At 39.3% G+C, this 11,083-nt stretch overlaps 1 protein-coding gene and 1 pseudogene across 2 annotated transcripts in view; one reads left to right on the plus strand and one right to left on the minus strand.

The window, feature by feature from the left end:
* The window catches only part of BBOX1 (butyrobetaine (gamma), 2-oxoglutarate dioxygenase (gamma-butyrobetaine hydroxylase) 1), an 81,717-nt gene that overhangs the window by 2,871 nt on the left and 67,763 nt on the right, over positions 1–11,083 (plus strand).
* Positions 8,703–11,077, minus strand: LOC105507703 (annotated as a pseudogene). The gene has a single exon (XR_001001139.1). The product of XR_001001139.1 is annotated as a cTAGE family member 5 pseudogene (transcript).

Raw genomic sequence — 11,083 nt, forward strand, 5'->3', positions numbered from 1 at the left:
GTGTGGATTCAGTGGATAAAGAGGGCTCTATTGCTGAGCAAAAAAGTAAAATAAATACTTAAAACAGGTGGAAATATTTTTTTAAATATAAATTTTAGGAGACACACAGTAATAGAACTCAAGCAGAGGAACTGGTAAGGGGCGAGGGGTGTTTACAATTCATTCCCTGACTATTTTGAAGACTTATTACATGAAACTATGTGAATCAAAGATAAACTGAAAAACAGTTCTTGCAAGATCTAGTCATTTAAAAGTGCATAGCACTCCCCTCTCTCTCTTGCTCCTGCTTTCCTCATGTGACCTGCCTGCTCTGCCTTCACCTTCCATCATGATTGTAAGTTCCTGAAGCCTCTCCAGTAGTTGAGCAGATGTCAGTGCCATGCTTCCTGTATAGCCTGCAAAACCATGAGCCAATTTAATTTCTTTTCTTTACAAATTACCCAGTCTCAGGTATTTCCTTATAGTGATGCAAGAAGGAACTAATACAGAAAATTGGTCCTGAGAAGTGGGGCATTGCTATAAAGATAATTAAAATTTAGAAACAGCTTTGGAACTGGGTAACAGGCAAATGTTGGAAGGGTTTGGAGAGCTCAGAAGAAGACGGGGTAAGTTTAGAACTTTGTAGAGACAGGTTAGATGGTTGTGACCAAAATACCGATGGTGATATGGACAGTGAATGCTTGGCTGATGAGGTATCAGATGGAAATGAGCATCTTGTTGGGAACTGAAGCAAAGGTCACATATGTTATGCCTTAGCAAAAGAACCTGGCTGGATTGTGTCCATACCCTAGGGATATGTGGAGGTTTGAAATAGAGAGTGATGACCTAGGGTATTTGACAAAATAAATTTCTAAGCAGAAAAGTAAGTGTTTAAGAAGTAACATGACTGCTTCTGACAGCCTGTGATCAGATATGGGAGCAAACAAGTAAGTTGGAACTTTCATATTTAAAAGGAAAGCAGAGTGTAAAAGTTTGAACATTTTGTAACCTATTCATGTCTAGGCAGAGAAAGAAAAAGCTTTTTCAGGAGAAGAAGTCAAGCAGGCTGTGGATCAACCACTTATTAGAGATATTTGTGTAACTAAGAAGAAGCCAAGTGCTAATAGCCAAGACAACAAGAAACAGGCTTCGAAGGCATTTCATAGACCTGCACAGCAGCCTCTCCCATCACAGACACAGAGGCCTAGGAAGGAAGAATGGTTTCCTGGGCCAAGGGCTCCACTGCCCTGTGTGTAGCCTTGGGACACAGCTCCCACATACCAGCTGCTCCAGCTCCAGCCTCGGCTCCAAGGGGCCCAGGTACAGCTTGGGCCATAGTTCCAGAGGGCATAAGCTACTGTAAACCTTGGTGGCTTCCATGTGGCTTTAAGCCTGTGGCTGCACAGGGTGCAAGAGTGAATGAGGCTTGATGTTCTCTGCCTAGATTTCAGAGGATGTATTATGTTGGTGCAAAAGTAATTGCGGTTTTTGCCATTAAAAGTAATAGCAAATATAAGAAAGCCTGGGTGCCCAAGCAGAAGCCTGCTGCAGGGGCAGAGCCGTCTCAAAGAACCTCCACTAGGGCACTGCAGAGGGAAAATGGTTTGGAGGCCCCACTTAGAGTACCCACTGGGGCACTGCCTAATGGTGCTGTGGGATGAAGGCCACCATCCTGCAGACCCCATAATGTAGATCCACCGTCAGCATGCATACTCAGCATGGAAAAGCCACAGGCACTCAACCACCTGTGACAGCAACCTCTGGAGCCGAACTTTGCAAAGCCATAGAGGCAGAGCTTCCCAAGGCATTGGGAACGCACGCCTTGTATGGTTGTGGCCCGGAGGCAAGACATGGAGTCAAAGGAGATGATTTTGGAGCCTTGAGATTTAATGACTGCCCTGCTGGGCTTTGGACTTGCATGGGGCCTATACTCCCCTTTCTTTTGGCTGATTTCTCCCTTTTGTAATGAGAATGATTACCCAATACCTATAACCCCATTATATCTTGGAAGTACATAAATTGTCTTTAATTTTACAGGCTTATAGGTGGCAGAGACTTGCCTTGTCTTAGATGAAACTTTGGACTTTGGACTTTTGAGTTAATGCTAGAATGAGTTAAGACTTTCAGAGAATATTAGGAAGGCACGATTGTATTTTGCAATGTGAGAAGTACATGAGATTTGGGGGGCCAGGGCAAAATGATATGGTTTGCATGTTCCACCCAAATCTCATATTGAACTGTAATCTCCAATGTTGGAGGTGGGGCCTGGTGGGTGGTAATTGGATCACAAGAGTTGATTTCTCATAAATGGTTTAGCACCATCCGGTTGGTACTATCCTCACAATAGCAAGTGAGTTCTTTGAAGATCTGGTTGTTTTAAGGTGTGTAAGCAACACCTCCCTCTATGTTTCTCCTGCTTTTGCCATGTGACCTGCCTGCTTCCCCTTTCAGCTTCCATCATGATTTTAAGTCTCCTGAAGCCTCCCCAAAAGCCAAGCAGATGTCAGCACCATGCTTCCTATAAAGCCTGTAGAACAGTGAGCCAACTAAACCTCTTTTCTTTATGAATTACTCAGTCTCAGGTTTTTATTTATAGCAATACAAGAACAGACTAATATACCAGCCTTGCTGAGTTTTGTAATACCTTTCCTGGAAATTCTTAGCCACGTACCAAGAGAGAGATTTTACCTTAACTCCTTTCAAATCTGAAATTCTTAAACATGTGTGGTAACTCTCTGTGGCTTTAAATGAGACTTATGACACTTTACTATGTATGAAGATGTTGCTAATCAACGTGAACCAAATAGCTTCACCATTTCTTCTGGTTATCAATAATAGGGTATGATATTGTCCCCTTCCTCTTTAAGCATAGACCAGCCGTGTCAAGAATTTGGTTGCTCCGTTTCCTTAGTCTCACCATTTTGATGACTGACAAGGTTTTGTTCTAATGCTTTCTCTCTAAACTACCAGTTCATTTTTCCCTTTATCTAGCTGGTTAAATCCAGATGGATATTCAGGGAAAGATGTTTTTATTGCCTTCCTCCAATGAGTGCACTGCTAGATTCTTCAAGGAGTCTCCAATTACATAATTGAGTACCAATTGTCTGGGTCACATCACAGTATCAAAAATATATTTTTTTATTTATTTTAGATTTCTTCTGGTACTCAAAATATTTTTCCTTAACTCCGTTCTAATTTTGTAATCCTATTGGATTTTACTTTCATTTCCTTCAAGTTCTTCTTTTGATTTTTTCAGGAAATACATGCCAACTTTTTATTATTACAGCTTAAGCTTTTAAGCATTGTGAAAGGATATGGACATCCTCCTCCATTAATATTTCTTGATGAGTACAGTTTTATAGCTTACATTTTTCAGTACTATCGGGCGGTAGCAAAATGGAAATGATACTACACTCAATTAAGTAGTGGAAAAAACTGGTCACAATGACAGGCTGCAATCATGAATAATATAAGAACTGGCTGCTATTTAGACACTGGAAAATATTTTAATAGTTTAAAACAAGATCAGATTTTTAAAATATATTCTCAAGCTGTGCAGTTGGTGGGTAAAAAAAGAAATTAATGAGCCATTTTTGGAATATTGGTTCTATGGCTTTTTGCCTGTAGAATTTGATACCTTATTTCATTGCCATTGCAGATTTTCAAACATTTATATTCCAGAGCATGCAAACAAACTCAGTTACATTTGTGAAAGGATTTTGTTTTTTAGTCCCAATGGTAATGTTTTCTCTTCTGCAAGCACAGCCCTCGGAGTGAGGGTTACAGGGCTTTTAAAATCTGGAATCAAGATGCAGACAGTTTTTCCTTGATCTTCCCCTGGCACTTGCTGTTGAACTAAAAAATGACAAGACAAATGATCATCATCCAAAAAACTTTTGTCATGGGAAGGAAGGAAGCTGAAAGGAAGACATGGATAGTGATCACTCCGTCATAAATTTCTATTCAGTTGTGCATATATTGGGTATCTATTTTGTGCCAGGACCTCTGTAAGGAAATATCAAGATTTTTTAAAAAGACATAGATTCTCCCCTTGAGGACTTATCAAGTCTGAAAGGGAACAATAGCCATGAGAAAATAAGTCTAAGACATTACTTGAAGTGCATTAAAACCACACATAGAAAGTTAATGATGACACATAGGAAGGAACTTGAAGGGATGAAAGAATGATCCTCAGAAATGAGGTAATACTTGAGCTGCATTTTGGAGAATCAATCAGTTTGTCAGCCTAAGATAGATAGAAAGGAAGGAAATTCTCAGCAAAGAAAAAGGCAGGTAGAAAATCAAAGGGTAAAATGGTAGGATAGGTTTAGAAAACTGCAATTAGTTTAATATTGGTGAAGTTAAAATTGTTAGGCAACAGAGAAGAAGGAAGGGGCCAAGCCATGAAGTGACTTATATGCCCTGCTTGGTCCTAAACCTGTAGGCAATTAAGAGTTTTCCCAACAAGGCGTCAGATACGCCATACCATTAGCTTCTCCAGACTGATGTTCTTCTTTTAAAGCCAGAGAAAGGAGTTTAAGATCTGTATAAGTTTAAGAAGATGATTGCTTTCATTTTTTTCATCTGTATTTTACATTTTTCGAGTTACGTATTTCTGGTTTTAGTCAAATGAACATAATTTCTCAAATGCCTACAAGTTTGTACATGTCTCCTACGCTTTTTTTTTTTTTTTTTTTTTTCTGAGACAGAGTCTTCATCTCTCGTCAAGCCGGAGTGCTGCAGTGGCACGATCTCAGCTCACTGCAACCCCTGCCCCTGGGTTCAAGTGATTCTCCTGCCTCAGCCTCCCAAGTAGCTACAGGTGCTGCAGGGACTACAGGCATGTGCCACCACGCTCAGCTAATTTTTGTATTTTTAGTAGAGACGGGGTTTCACCATGTTGGCCAGGATGGTCTTGATCTCTTGACCTCGTGATCTGCCCACCTTGGCCTCCCAAACTGCTGGGATTGCAGGCATGAGCCACCGTGCCCGGTGGGCTTCCTTTTTTCTGCTTGCATTCTCCCCTCCTCCACAGTGCACCTGCCTGGCTCTTGGCTTATATTTACCCCACAAAAGAGAGTGAAGTAATCAGATCTGTGTTGTAGAAGGGCCTTGATCATGGCTCTGAGTTTGGATGGACCAGCATAGGGAGTGACTGGGGTCAGGGTAACCATAGCACGACCTAGAAATAGTCCTGTAAAAGACAATGAAATTTTGAGAGGCAGGGAGGATGGAGGAGAGTGTAGAATCTGTATTCAAACGGAACATACATGACCTGTAGGACAGAAAGTTGCTGGCCATATTCTCCAGTCTCTATCAACTGAAATCCGAACACTTCAAGCCTAGCAGGTATATGTTTCCAAACATATGGGTGAAAATGAAAGACTTTAAATTATATTAGAGACAAGATTTTTAGGTCCTAATTATAATTTAGCTCTCATGTGAAATTTTGACATAATTATACGCTCATTTTTGTCACTAACTTTGAGATGCAACATTCCCAACATATAACTGGCAGGACCAAAATGGAGAAAAAAAATCACTATATAGTTTGATATACATATGAACCTAAATATTTGTTCTTTTTATTAATCCTCAATATCAGAATGATAAATGCTTGCCTTATCTCTTTGAATTGGTACTGAAGTATTTTTGTATTAATCTCTGACTTTAATAATATTTCTTACAGAAAATTGAGATTTAAAAAGCTGTAACTTGAAGAAAATATTTTATTTCCGTGGAGACAGGCTGCTCAGTTTTCTCAGTAATCCAGGGATGGAGTACGTTGCACAGCCAAAAAAAAAAAAAAAAGAATATTGCCCCACAATTCTTTATGCTTCTCTCATGGCTGTCTTTACCACCTACTTAATCAGATTACAGCCCTTCGGTCTAAAGCTATAATGCACTTCTTTGTTTCAAAGGAAACATTCCACAAGAGGAAGTGAAAACTCACAAGTAACTGTTGGGACCCTCTAAAATCTATTCATCTTGTACATGGCAAGACAAAGTAGAGAGTTCTTCCTTTCTTGCAGAGAGCCATACATTTACTTGAAGATGGGGATTTTATGATGGTGCAAAAAACAGATTTGGTTTGGTGTGGAGGCCATTTTTACAAAGCTTTGTCATAAAGCAAAAATTGTGTGTGTTTTTCTTAATTCAAGTAATGTGCAAAATAAATATGCCTCACCCTTGTGACATTTTGCCCCCATTCTAAGCCTTGCTACATCCATTCTTGAATCCTCAGAGGTGGGAGCCTGCGATGCAAATCAGAGATGGGGTGAGTGTAGTTGTTTCATTATTTCTTGGTAATTATAAAAAGAACTAGCAAGATTTGGTGAGTTGTTTTTTTTCAAGCTGCATTAGTATGTCCCAACAGTATCAGGGCTGCCAGGTCAGAATGGCTTCCAAATAGCCCTGTCAAAACAGCTGCCTTAGAGCAATTAAGCCCCCACCACATCATCTTCCGAAATGCATTCTATTCCCAAGAGAGACTAATTAAGTTTCCTTCCCTAAGGTCACCCAAATTCATAACTCATATACACAGGTGGGAGAAGAGCTCACAGGATTTATATGTTTAAGAAGCATGTCTTTGTTCTGTTTTGCCTGTCATATGCAAAATGGACCTATTGACTTGCAGAGAAATATCTCTAGGGTTTTTGTGAAATGAATATAGCTATCTCAAATGCATGTGACTTTATTGTAACTGCCTGAGGGGTTCTTCCTGCCTGCTGCTCAAAGAAAGACTATGGTATTACAGTAAAAAAAGGAGTTTAATAGACATGAGGCCAGCCACGCCACGGGAGAGATGGAGTTAGTTCTCAAATCAATCTATCCAAAGCTCATAGGTTAGGAGATTTTCAAAGGCATTTTGGGGAAAAGAGTGCCAGTGGCTAGGCTTGATGCTGATTGGTTGGGGCAGAGATGAAATTTTAGGGGGTCAAAGCTGTCCTCCTGTGGGCTAAATTGTTTCCGGGTGGGGCCACAGGGGCAGGATTGGAGGGTCCAGGTAGAGCCATGGGGTCCAGTGGAGCCATAGGTGTCAGACATGAAAAAAAAAAACTGAAAAAAAAATCTCAAAGGCCGATATAAAATAGTGGTGTTACCTGCAGGAATGGCTGACAATCTGTTTCTGTGCCTTAGCGGAATCAGGCTCCTCTCTTTCCCCTAACCTGATGGTCTTTCATCGGTTTTGCAAAGGCCATTGAGTTTTTGGGGAAGGCTTATTCCAATTTAAAACTATAAATTAAATATCTCTCAAAGACAGCTTAGCCTAAGCCCAGGAATGATTAGGGGAAAGGCAAGATGGGGGAGGTGAGTTAGATCAGTTCTCTTTCATTGCCATAATTTTCTCACTGGTATAATTTTTGCAAAGGGACCTACTGACTTTCAGAGAAATATCTTTGGAGTTTTGATTAAGTGAATACAGTTATCTCAAATGCATGTCAATTTATGAATGTGTACCTTGCTTCATTTTTCCTCTGTGCCATATTGATGTCTTTCAATGTGTCCTATTCTTTCCTGAATTATATAATGATAGATTATTCTCAATTTCTGCACTGCACTTGGTAAAATCAGGCATAACATCTAAAGAGTCTAATGTACCTATGCAAGATGAAGCTGCCCTTGTTCTGACTGTAAATCCACCAGGGGAGACTCAGAACCTGGGAAGCACACTGCAGTGCCCTGTGCTTTTCATAGGTGCCACTAATCTGCAGGTTGCTCCCACAAAATCTGCCTAGTTTGGGTTTCATATGTCAACTCCAGATAAACTTATCTTCCTCATTCCTTTTCTAAACTCTACCCGTACTTCCAGCTGGAAAACACATACCACATGTTCAGATATAAATGTTAAAAATAAGTTTATTTTACTAGATGTATTAAATAAATTTTTTAAAAGCTTGTATACTACTACATCTATTACTTCTTAAAATGCTTGACTAAGAGGTATATTAATTATATTCTTCTTCAAAAATTCTTTTTTCATTACTTAACAACTTCATAAAACAATGTTAGTGCTAGACAGGACCTTGAAAAACTGGTATTTTAAAATATTTAAAAAGCCATGGTAAAATTTGAGGGTATTTTTGAGAACCTAAAGTAAATATATTTCCAGAAAGAATTATTACAGTCCATTCCCTTTTTATACCTTTTTAGTGTAGTTGCCCATTGAGAATTAAGGAAAATATTCTTTTTTGCTCTTGGAAAAATAACTTTTTATAGTTATACTAAAGTAAATGTATTACTTTTTAAACACAGAAAACAAAATAGAATGGGTTTTCCTTAGTGAATGATGAGCTTCCATTTCTTACAAGCTAGGTTTTTTGTGTTTTTGTATGTGTGGTTTTTTGATTTTTGTTTTGTTTTGTTTTGTTTTTTGTAGCCCAGGAATAAGTTTTATAACATTGGCAGTTGGGCTACAAGTTTAGAATTTATACATTTAGAAAATTCCAAAGTGTTGCAATTTCCAAAAGTAAGGTTGGAATGCTTTCTACACTGGCTTCACATTTACCAAATGTACACATAAGGGATAAATTTAGCCTGCCAATTTTGCTAGTGCCTATATATCGGCAGATTCGCCAGACAATAAAAAAGAGGACAGTTGATTCGAAAACCATTACTTCTCATTTCTGGTTCCACTTTGCTTCGAGATGGCAGAACATAGAACTACACAGCGTTAGGTTTGGAGTTGCAGTTATCTTCAGTACACTTAAACTTATTTTGTGTTTAAATAATCTTTATTTACAAAATACTATACTAAGAACTATAATTCCATTAAACTTCAATTTGAGAAAAGTGTAATCACTTAAGTAACAGCAGTTACTTAAAGTGAAAATGAGATCAGTCTAAATTACTTTTGAAGAGAGCAAAAATATTGTCAGGTTTCTTGCTGTGGTTCTGGATGTTCAGTAGCAGGCTCCTTTGAAGGCGGAATCAACCCTGAAGGGAACTCGCTTCTACCTTGAGAATATGGGGGTGGGGTAACAATCCAGGTCTTGGGTGAAGGTAAGGAGGAAAACCCCTCAGTGGATAGATGTTTCTCATTGCAAATGGAGCATGTGGTGGACCTGGCAGATCCGTTGGTGGATAGTAACCTCGAGAAGCTCCAAACATGGTTCCTGGAGGAGGTGGGGGGAAAGGAGGTCCTCTTCTCATGAATGGGCCCCTTGTATTCACTGGAAACAATGGACCTCTGATTGGAGCTGGAGGTGGAGGAGCAAAGCCGGTGCCAGTTGCTTCATTTTCAGCAGGGAGAGATGAATCAGGCACATTTAAATCACCAAGATCATCTTTGGCATCATTTCTACTGGATTCCATTTCTGAAGGCATTAACCCATCCATTTTATCCAAAGAAGGCATATTAAAACTTCTGAGTTCTGCTGGCCCAGACAGTCTATCAGAATTAGATTAAAATCTGTCTTCCCTTTGTGGAGGAAGACCTGAATCAGGATATGATTGTCCTGGTGGAGGAAACATCATCCTTCGTTCCTGATCCCATGGAGATGACAGGGACCCAGTATCAGAAGGAGACCTGTGAGGATCAGTTAACTTATCACAGCTTGGTTCTCCTCTTTCATTAGTAATCTGATGGTCCAGAGGATTCCCTGGGCCTCTTGGGGCTCTTCCTCCTCCCCCTGGAAGCACAGGTGAGAGTCTGAGTGGACCCTCCAACAAAGTTTGAGGAGACAGAAAAGCTCTCGTTTCAGATGAAGCCTGACCCAATGGTGAGGGACCATATGGGGAATGCTCTCTGTCAAATGCTGTATTTGAAACATCAGGTGCAGAAGAATCTTTTTCTAAAAGTGCAAATTTAAACCCTGTTTCAGTTAATTTTTGTCTGTTGTGAGCATTTTCTTTCCTTAAATCACTGAGGTTTCTTTCAGCAGTCCGAGCTGCCAACCAATTATCATGTCCTTTTCTCTCGTAGGAAATAACCTGCCTTTGATAAAAATTAATAGTTCTCTCCAATTCTTCTTCACGATCTTTGGCTAGCTTTCTGTAGGTCTCCAGCCCTTCAGTGGTATGGCTGATCTTTTTTTCCACTTTAGAAAGTTTATCTTCTTCCTGTATCTGGTAATTTTCCTCTACTGTCAATTTCCTGTGGAGTTTTATTTCATTTTCTTGATATAATTCAGTCATTATTTTAAGTTTCTGTTGAAGTTTCTGATTCTCACTTTCAAAATACATGTTTTCTGACCTCAGAGATGCTTGTTGAGTCTGAAGATTTTTAATATGCTCTGTAAGCTCATCCTTTGTTTTGTCAACTTCAGATAACTGAATAATAATGTGGTTTCTTTCTCCTTCTAAGGTTTTTAAAGAAACATTTAATTTAGCCGCATGAATCAGTTTCTTCAAAGCTCCTTTTGGAGGATCATCTAAGTAAGCACCATTTTCCGGTTCACCGTTCACTTCTAATTCCAAGTTATCATCATCCGTTATGTCCTCTTCAAGCACAGCAACCCGATCTTTCATCTTCAGCAAGCATCCAGTCAGAATCTTGATGTGATTTTCTTTATCATTTAGAACTTGTTCTGCGTGTACTTTGGAGTCTTCAAATGTTACTTTCTGTTTATTAAGCTCACTCACTTGTTCCTTCCATACTTCAGCTTCTTGCAAAAGCTGCTTCTGACTTTTCTGAAGTTCAGAATTTTCACTCAAAGCATCTTTTATTGCTATCTCCCATCGTTCTTCATTCATTTGAAAAATCTTGAAAATGATTTTGGCTTCAGCTATTTGTGATTTGAGGGATTTTGACTCATCTTGTACAGACTGTATCGTTTTTTGAAATATCCGCCATCAATTCATCTTGTTGAGAATGTTTAGATTTCTCTTCTTTGAACTCTTTTTCTAGACAGAGGATTTCATCCTCAAGTTCAGAATTGGACCTGTTCAACTTTTCACAGGTTGCCTCCAAACTTCGTGCTTCTGCTGCCGCCTTCTCAAAGCTGACATCCTCTAAAGATGACTCTACTTCATAGTCTTCGTATTCTTTTTGAATAAGGCTAAATTTTTCAAGTAGTTTACATTTTTCTTCAATTAGTCCAGAAAGCGTTGCAGCAAGTTTTTTTTCTCTTCCCACATAAAGCCGACTCCTAACCGATCTAAA

Source organism: Colobus angolensis, unplaced genomic scaffold (genome assembly GCF_000951035.1).
Source record: "Colobus angolensis palliatus isolate OR3802 unplaced genomic scaffold, Cang.pa_1.0 Scaffold152, whole genome shotgun sequence".
Lineage (NCBI taxonomy): Eukaryota > Metazoa > Chordata > Mammalia > Primates > Cercopithecidae > Colobus > Colobus angolensis.